Raw genomic sequence first — 9,900 nt, forward strand, 5'->3', positions numbered from 1 at the left:
GAGGGTGGCTGTGGCCGCAGCAGCCGCCGCCTCTCGCTGCTCGCTCCCCGCCGCCGCCGCCGAGCCCTGCGCGCTGCCCGCGCCGCCGCCGCCGCCCGCATTTAAGGGCGCCGCCAACGCCGCCCGCCCCGCGCCGCGCTGACGTGCGGGGCCGCTGCCCCCCGGGCTCGGCCTCGGCCTCGGCCGCGCTCACACACACGGGCCCCACACACAGAGAGACACACACAGACACCGGTACACAGACACAGACACGCTCTCACAGGAGCTTTCACGGTCTCCCCTCACACACACACACACCACACACTGTGCTGCATATCACAGGCACAGTCCCCTCACACACGGAGCGCCCCACACAAGCGCGGCCCCCTCACACTCACAGTGCCCTCACACTCACGGCCCCCTCACGCCACAGTGCCCTCGCACACAGGCACAGCTGACAGAGGCTGTGGGACTGTGAAAAGTGCACAGCCCGAGGGCAGGCACATAATGGGCGCCTCACAGGGATGCAGGCCTGTGTCACCCACAGGGACACAGAGTTTGAGATGAGCCTGTGCTACAGACATTGGGCTGTGAAGTGCTCTCACACAGGGGTCTGAAGCTGTGTCACTCTCGGGCTACACGACAGAGTCACAGCACACGGTTCAAGGCACGTGGCTGTCATGGAGGCCTGAGGCCTGTGTGGCCGTGTCACACGGATGTGCAGATGTGTCCTACTGAGGTGCATGACTGTCACTGTGACACTCGCAGGCACTGTCACTGTTAGTGAGGTGTCTTAGGCATAGGAGCTGTTGTCCCCGTGAGACACGCATACACAGTCCTGAGGTGCATGACCCTGTATCAGTGACAGACAGACACTGGCCCAGGGAACACAGGCCACTGTCACTGCAAGACAGATGTTGGTTGCCCTGAGGCATTTGGGATTGTTGCTGTCAGACCCGCAGGGAATTGTGCACCCAGAGAAGCCTGGCATGTGCACGGTACACTCAGATTGTCACTGTGGTACGTGACAATCGGAAGGGAAGGGACAAGCACACGAGCTGCTCCAGCACACGGGGATCATGAGACACAAACATCCACCCGCTGGCCTGAGAGAAACACAGGCAGGCGCACTTCGAGTTTGACTGACACACACATTAGCCTAAAATACTGTTGTTACTGAACTGGCACTTACCCTGTTGACAGGCAGGGTAGTCTGTTCATAGTCTGTTCCATGGTCTGAGACACTCAAGACTATTTTGGCGAGGCACACATGCACACCCACATATACACTCACACATTGACCTGAAAAAAACCCCACAGGGCCATCCCTTTGAGACAGACATATAAACAAGCGAGGCATGTGAAGCTGTGTCACAAGGACACATTCAAGCACCCACTTCTCTGTTGTGACAGGCAAACAGACCGTGCCTGTCACCTATAACCCCTTCCCCACGCACAAGTCACAGGCTAGGCTTGGCTTTTTTTGCAGCACGTGCCCTGTAGCTCCAGGCAGGTTGGCACAATGTCCTTTAAAAAAGGGAATTGAACTGTGTAAGGTTAACAGACTAGTCTGCGGCACATGCACCAGTGTTAGTGTGAGGTGCATAAATGCACATATGTACCAACACACACACACAGGGGCAAAACAGCAGAACGTATCAGGCTGCAGCTTCAGTGCAGGGAGAGCTGCACCAGCTGCTGCTTCCATGCTCCTCCTGGCAATTGTGTGCATATGACCCCTACCAAGAGAGCAAGGGACAGAAATTCAGCATTTTCCAGTGACACATTCCCTCTCTTACACTCTGACTCAGATGAGGTGCTATGATACTTATGAGATCACACAAGCACATGGTTTGTGCCATGGTCAAAATGCAGAAGGGTAGTTCCACATCTATTACTCTGGCAGAAGGATGAAAAGAAACTATTGGAATACTCTAATGAACTCCTGAGAAATAAAAATATCCAGTGCGTACAGCCCACTTCAAACATGCATATGTGTACCTTGTATGTGTGCATGTGAAGTTCTACCATGCCTATAGACATATGTGGATCCATTTATGTATGTACGTGTATAGGACATAAATCCAGACTCCAGCACCTTGTAGGGATTCATTAAAAAGGAGAAGACATTTGCTTTACTTCAATTCTAGCATTTGCAGCATTTCTTCTAGGAAAAAGAAGTAGAGAAGATTTAACACTCTGTATGTTACAGCTGAGTATGTAGCAGGGAACAGTGGAGGTAATAAATATGGAAGGCGGGAAGGGAACTCCTGACGTTTGAGCCTAATTCTCTGGCTTCTGCAGTCAGTGAAATCATACAACACCTCACTGTTCGTATTGAATAAGTTCCAGAGCTGTTCAAGTTAGAAACCTTTGCTAATTTCCAACCTTCTGGCCAATTTATGTCCATATGTTCTATGCTGATGTTGCCATTTAGTTAAATACTTCTTCCTTTCCCTTCCCCGTATGTTTATTTATAGACAGAATTACATCGAGTCTCCAGTTTTGTTTTGTTCAGCAGAAAAAGACAAGATTTTTTTGCTCTTCTCTCAAGTCAGACTCTCAAATTGCTGATCATTCTCACCTGCCAGCCCTGCACCTGTTCTGATTTTTGCTCATGTTTCTTGAATATGGGGAGAGAGAATTGTACACTGTGGTCCTTGTCAAGTTCCCTGTTACCTTCTAACAGGCAATTAGTCTTCTCTTTTCAGATGGAAATATCTCATCTAAGACATTCCTGGACTTGCCAAGTTTCACATACATGGTGAGAGTCAGCTCCTTTTCCACACCTCACTGCAGTGCTGGTATCTCACACACTGAAATACCGCTGCCTCTTCTGCCGTTGGCACTTCACATGCACAATTCAGCTACTTGGAATTTCATGTATATATTCACAGCTAAATGCCACGTGAGATCTAATGTGGCCTGAGAGATGAGACTCCAGCTTGGGTTTTGGAATTTTGCATTATAGAATTTTAAACTTTTTTCTTTTTTTGGCTATTATTTCGGTTTTGAAGGATGTTTGGTGGGTTGACCTTGGCTGGAGCCAGTTGCCGACCCAAGCTGCTCTATTGTTCCCCTCCTCAGCAGAATGGGGGCAGAGAAAATAAGATGATCAAACCCCTTGTGGGTCAAGATAAAGGCAGTTTTCTGAAGCAAAAGCAGAAGTCATGTGCACACAGGCAAAGGAAAAACCCAAAAGATGTAATTCTCTTCTTGCTATCAGCAAATGCTGTTTGACCACTTCCTGGGAAGCAGGGCTTCAGCACATGTAGCGGTTGCTCTGGAAGACAAATGTTATAAATAATAAATGGCCCCCTTTCTCCTCCTTTCTCTTTGCTTTACCTGAGTAGACCCTTAGATCAGTTTGGGTCAGCTGTCCTGGTTCTGTCCCTTCCCACAGCCTATTTGTGTAGGGAGGAATGTTGGAGAGACAACCTTGATGCTGTGTGGGCACTGTTCAGCAGTAGCCAAAACACTGGTGTGTTATCAACACCCTTACAGCTGCCAATGCAAAGCACAGCTCTAGGAGGGCTGCTATGGGGAAAATTAAATCCATCTTAGTGAGGCCAAATACAGAAATTAGTTACTGTGAATTCTTTAAAAACGTTTGATTCCTGTGGTCTGATATGTACCAAATGGTCTGGCCACAACTCCTTGAGCATAGGCTTTACTCTTCAGGCTTCTTGCCCCAGTACCAGGCAGTCTAAAGCTGCCTAACATCAGACACTCAGTTAAAAAAACAATTTCACTTTTAAATTGAGTAAGATATTAACAGTGAGGTTATGCAGAGTGCCATGAGACTTGTAAGTGCCACAGGAAGGCAGCAGCCCTGTCCCCTGTGAGTCACCTGGTGCTGGGTACTGAGGAAAGGAATGAGCTCTTAGCTCAGTAATCAGAATTGGTGTCACAGATTAGCTCTCTGTTCCTCAGAGCTCCTCCATTAAAACCAATTCATCTGGTAACACTTGACCTTTGCAATTTCGCAGAAAAAGCATCAAGCATTTGCTTTCTCAGATAAAAACGCAGTGCTTTTTACTTTTGGGTGACTAATAAGAGCAAAATATATGCACATGATTAAAACAGTGCACTTTAGATTTACTTCAGAATAAATTAACCCTATAATGTTTCTTTTCAGAACTGCATTTTTACCAAACACCTGTTTGTTCACATCCCTGATAAAAATAGTAAAATGGTGCAAAAGCACATGAAGATCTATACTTGGAGAGCAATAAAGAGCTAGTTATTTGGATAAAGTACACATCAAATCAGAAACACTGTGTTTTTTGTTCCATTTTATTTTCTGTTTCCATGAAAGACTTGAAGCATGCAAAAAAGTGCATTATTGAATGTGCAGGTGAATGAAGATGAAAGCAACAAGTATCATGATGGAGAGCAGGATGCCTGTCTCAATAAGGGTCAAAATGTTAATATGGTTGCAGAAAAAGTCAAACATCTTGCTGAGATGGAAGAACAACCTGTACTATGCAGGCAGGTGTTCTTGCACTGTCCTGAGCCCTGCTGAATTGCCCAGCTGGAGACCCAGCACTGCACAGTGGGGAAGACAAGATCCAGTTGAAGAAAACCAGGAAGAGATCCACAAGTGCATGAACACAGGTGTGGAAAATCCTAGGATGCAAATACTAGGAAAGCCCTAAGCTGAAAAGCTGAAAGGGTGTTAGTCTAGGAAAAAGAAGACCAAAGTTGAAATGATAACAGCTTTCAAATATGTAAAGCCTGCTGCAAATTACAAGGGAGTGGTAATGTGTTTTCTCTGTGGTGAGTAGGATGAAATGAAAAGTTCTACATGTTTTATTAGATCAACAAACTAATCTGATAAGCATGGACACGTGTGTAAAATTTCAGTAAGCTTGAAACAAAAGCTGTGAATAAGACCATCTTTGCTCCAACACTACTCAAAAGGACCACATTTGAGCACAGTGGCAGCTTGTCCAGACTTCAGGATTCCTGTTCTTGGGTATTTTTGAGAGTTTAGGCAGAAACGATTCAATGTTAACTGCTTTGAGTTAGACCAACTTTACTAACTGTATCTGTCCCAGTGCTGTAGGTACTTTCTGAAGACTTTGGCCCAAACTCTCAAAAGGTACATTGAGAACTACACCTGTTTAGATGCCCAGGTCAAATAGTTAAGCAACATTTAAGAAATTGTTCAGCTGCCACCTAAACCTGCAATCACTTACATGCCTGTGAATGTACCTCCCAATTCAGCTATAAGCTCTCATACCAAGTGGCTTTGCTACCAAATCCCTTCTTCATGAACACTGAATGTATACACCAGAGCAAATACCCCACAATATTGTATTTGGGCTGTCTCCCCAGATTACCTGAGGATTTAAGGGTTTCATGTGGGATGTGACAGACATTGGTGCTTCAGATCTCCTTTTGCTGACTAGAGATGTGGACATTATTTAGTCTCTGGTATCCTAGACTGAAACCTTTAAAAGGTGAATGGTTTGGGTTGGAAGGGCTCTTAGAGATCATCTCATTCCAACCCCTCTGCCATGGCAGGGGCACCTTCCACCAGACCAGGTGGCTCCATCCTGCCTGGCCTTGAACATTCCCAGGGATGGGACATCCACAACTTCTTTCTCCCTGCCCAAGAAATAATCAAGCTGGTGCCAAAACTAGAGGTTTCTTAACATTATTTCACCTATTTCAATAAACATTATACAGAGAAATAAGATTTTATAAATCCTGTGGAAAGATTTAAAGACACATTTTAATGAAATGAGCTCAACTTGAATCTTTCCAGCCAATAAAGAGGTGGAGATTATGGAGGGAGATGTATATTTTAAAAGAGATTAAAGGAGCATTGAGGTATGGTTATACTAATTTATGCCTGTGAGAGCATGGCCTGAAGTCTGCCAGGCTCTTGGTGAAAAAACTGTAGCAAACTCCTTGAATGCTGGTGCACAGGGTCAAGATTATTATTTTTTTAAAAGATTTTTTTGTAGTTTTCTAGTGCTCATGGGGAATTAATTTAATTGCTTAGCAGTTTTATATTGCCAGATACAGTTAAGAAAGTTTTTTTTCTAATTTATTCACCATCTTTTAAGAAGAATGAGATCCAGATAATCTGTCCTATTGTTTGCACTTAAAAATAAATAAAATAAAAGTACCATTACACTATTCACTATCAGCACAAGAAAAACACGTGCTCAGGATCTCACTTGCTAGTAGGTATTTTAAAGCTGCAACTAAGAAGCCTCACAAATCCAGGTACTTTTGTTTAGCTCTGTTTACTAAAATTAGATATACAAAAGTGAAATGCATTCTGGATTACAAACACGTACTAGAGTATGGTGCAGTTGTAAGTAAACTCTGCACTGAAAGTTGCATTTATCCTTCATGCACAGTTTTAAAACCATTATTGCATGCTTTAAAAAAGCCAACTCAAACAATACAATAGTGATCCAGTAAGATTTTAGCAGCAGAATATTAGCTGATTTCTCCAGCTCTTGAATACTAGATGCTTTTATTATTACAAGAACAATTTTTGTTGGTGACATTTTATCAAATATCAGCTTGTTACTTACAGTCAAACAAGTAAATCCTGTGTAAGAACAGTCAATAAGAATTTTGCCAGAGAAAAGCTCTTGTATTTGACTCTGGATATATCAATACATGGAATTGGACTAGGAGTCTACTTTTGCAGTTGCTTTCTTTACATAATGATAGCAGTAATGCTCTGGAACTTCTGTACTGTTCATCAAAACTTACCTGCTCTTTATCTTTTAACATTTTATTTTCTGCTGAAGTTACAGTATTATAGTGGCATACCTAAATTCTCACCAGATGTTTCCCTATTTTATTCTTAAGTGTTCTTGTTCTGTTGCTTACTCTGGTGATTAGCTGTATCCCCAAATTTCCATTTGAAGCAGCTCATTTTTCCACTTTGTTAGCTTAAGAAACCTCTAGATGTTATTTCTCTTGTAGTAACATATATGCAATATATGTTATTTTTCTTGAAGTAACATATTAAATATAGTCCTTGCAATTATCTGATGGAATTCTCCAGAAGAATTTTAATGCCGAGTAATGGAAGCTGTTGCTACAGAAGCTGAAGAAAATAAAGTGGGGGAGTTGCTTGCTTAATCCATTATGAAGTGTGGGGTGAAAAATCAACATACATACATATGTAAACATATTCAGAGGAGTTAAAAAAAAAACCAACCCAACCCTAGAATGTCTGAGTCCCTGGAATCAGCATGAGCCTGTCACCAAATTATTTTGGATCTTTTCTTGAATCTTACTCACAGAAAAGCTGTTTTTAATATGTGGAATCAAGTAAGATATTGCTCAGCTGTCTAAATAGTACCCTCCACTTGAATTTTGGTGACAGTTTTTGACTCAGCTTCTCAGCAGTTCTCAGCAGCTGAAGCCCTTGCTTGTAATCTCTAAATACATCAGCAATGGTCGCTTCTGACTTCACCTCTCCTGACTGAAATCCAGAGAGTGAGATTATTGCTGGCCCTAAGAGACATTGCCGCTGTCCCTGGCAGATCTGTCAGCTGCAGAGAAATGATCCTCAGACAACTGGACAAACCAGATATTCACACTGACTGAGCATGTGACTGGACTTAAGGTCAGAGATTCAGAGACTGCAGGATTGGGATCTTTAAAGATCCCTGCACAGGACTGCCCTGTGTGCTGTGTGTCACTGGCACCTGCAAAGTTAAAAGGTTACTTCATTCTTTGTAGAACCAGGCCCTGACAATCCTGTAAGCACAGGCTGATAGGGCTTCATCAAATTTACTGTCTTTTCATTCCCTTCTTCAGAAAATAATTACTTAACTTGCTGATTATATGATTAGAAAACCCCAAAAAACTCCTATTTTACATAGAATAAAGAATACTAAGATGAGCTTCAGCATCCTGCCATGCCAGAGCTGATGCCCTCTGTTATTTTGTCACCATATCCTGATTGAGGTTAAAGTATATTTTAAAAATTCCTGATTGTCACTGCTATGCACAGTTCTCTAAAATCAGTACTGAAAAATAATTCAGACTCTAAATGCTCTTTCATGCTCAAGTTTATGCTCCCCAATAATTAAATTCACCTTCTCACAAAGGAATAAAAATAATGGCAGTTCCACCTAAACTGTCTCCTGGAAGTACAGAAGGTTCTTCTGCTATGGTGCTCTTTTTCTTTACAGGGTTGAAGCACCTTTAATTTGTACAGCTGATAAGTGCTGCTTCCTAGTTTTATTTTATCATGTACTAGCTTACTCTTTTGTATTTATAGCAAAAAAGTAGTTGTGTTTTTGGGGTTTTGTTTGTTTATTTTTTTATCTTAATTTGCAAATTTACAGTAAGTGTGTTATAATTGCAAAGTATGTAAAACACATTTGTGGTAGAACTTGACAAGACAATATTGAAAACTTTGTTTTGGTCAGTTTTCAATGGATTTTATGTATTTTAAAAATGTATTTCTAAAAGTGAATAACTGTGAAAGAGGAGCTAAAAGGAGGCCATCTATTTAGACACCAGATACAAGAAAAAACACAGTCTTCCAAGGGTAGAACACCTAGTGTAAAATTTACATGAACTTCACTCAGATTTACAAATGGCTTCTTTGCAGTGGTTCTCTGAAAAGCCAAGAATTGTAATCAAATGTTTTTGGCAGAAATCTTCAATAAAAGTGGATGCCAAGTATTTGCCAAAATAAAAATTTAAAATATACATGTGCCAATATTTGCACTAGACATGCTTCACACCCAGGGAGGCCCAGCACAGCAAGTGTTTTCTGCATCAACCAGCACAGACTTCTTTCAGCACAGACATAACTCCTTTAAGAAATCAGATCTCTGATCAGGAAAAAGCAAAGGTTTTGGTAACAACAACACCGGACACAACTTGCCTACTGTGCTGTATGAAGTTCAAGTGTGTGCAGCTTTCTAGAACCCTAAAAGTCTCCCAGCAACTATTCAGAACAATAGTAGGATATCCTCCACCTCTGAGCAAAGTAGGGCAAACTTGCTCATTGGGAGTGGTATTTTTTTCTAACATCCCTATCATGATTTCTTCCAAGCATTCAATTGCACTTGAAAATTGGTAATTGATGTTTCACTATGCGTCTGCTTGAAAACTACATCATCGATGGCTAAGTCACTCTCATTGTATCAGATCAGCCAGAATTAAAAGATAAATTCCTTCTAATTGACAAAAGATTGGCTAATAAAACCAGAATTAATTGTTAGATGTATTACACTTTCCATACTCTCCCTTTAGCCTCTTTGCATCTTCTCCTTTAAACCATTTTTTCCTTTTCTCAGATTTTGCAGCTTGCTCCTTCCTTTCTTGATTTTCCTGCATTCAGACAGAATGACAAATAAATAAGTAAATAAGAGTTTCTGAAGAAAAAGCTTGTTAAAAAACTCTCAGTTTGCAATGAATAGGTATTCTGAACATGCCCTGTGTGCTTTTAAAGCTCTCAGCCGCTGGGGTTTGAGGGTAAATAGCAGAACAGAGCTTCCTGGTCAATCCCTTTGGCCTTCTCCATATAATGATGTTACCAGCAAACTATTTCATCAGTTTTAACTGCAACTTTCAACTATGGACTGAAATGCATTCTTCTTAATTAGTCCCTTTGTCCACAAAACAGAACATTAGTTTAACTTAATTAGCATTCTAGAGATTTATCCCATAGCAACCTTGTTTGTATTCAGGGATTTCTACCAGAATTTTCAGGAACTGTTCAGCTGTGCTAAACAGCAATTCACAGTTTCTCTTCAGGCTCTCATTAAATTTGCCAGTAGTATTTCTGCACTACAGTTCAGGGCCAGAGTCCAGGCTGGATGTTTGTTGGTACCACTCACACAATTGCCAGAATGGCATAAATCCTGTTGGGATTTATGTAGACAGACAGGATTCTGGTTTCCACAGAGCTGCTGGTACCAG

Source organism: Zosterops lateralis (genome assembly GCF_965231275.1).
Source record: "Zosterops lateralis genome assembly, chromosome: 6".
NCBI classification, from domain to species: Eukaryota; Metazoa; Chordata; class Aves; order Passeriformes; family Zosteropidae; genus Zosterops; species Zosterops lateralis.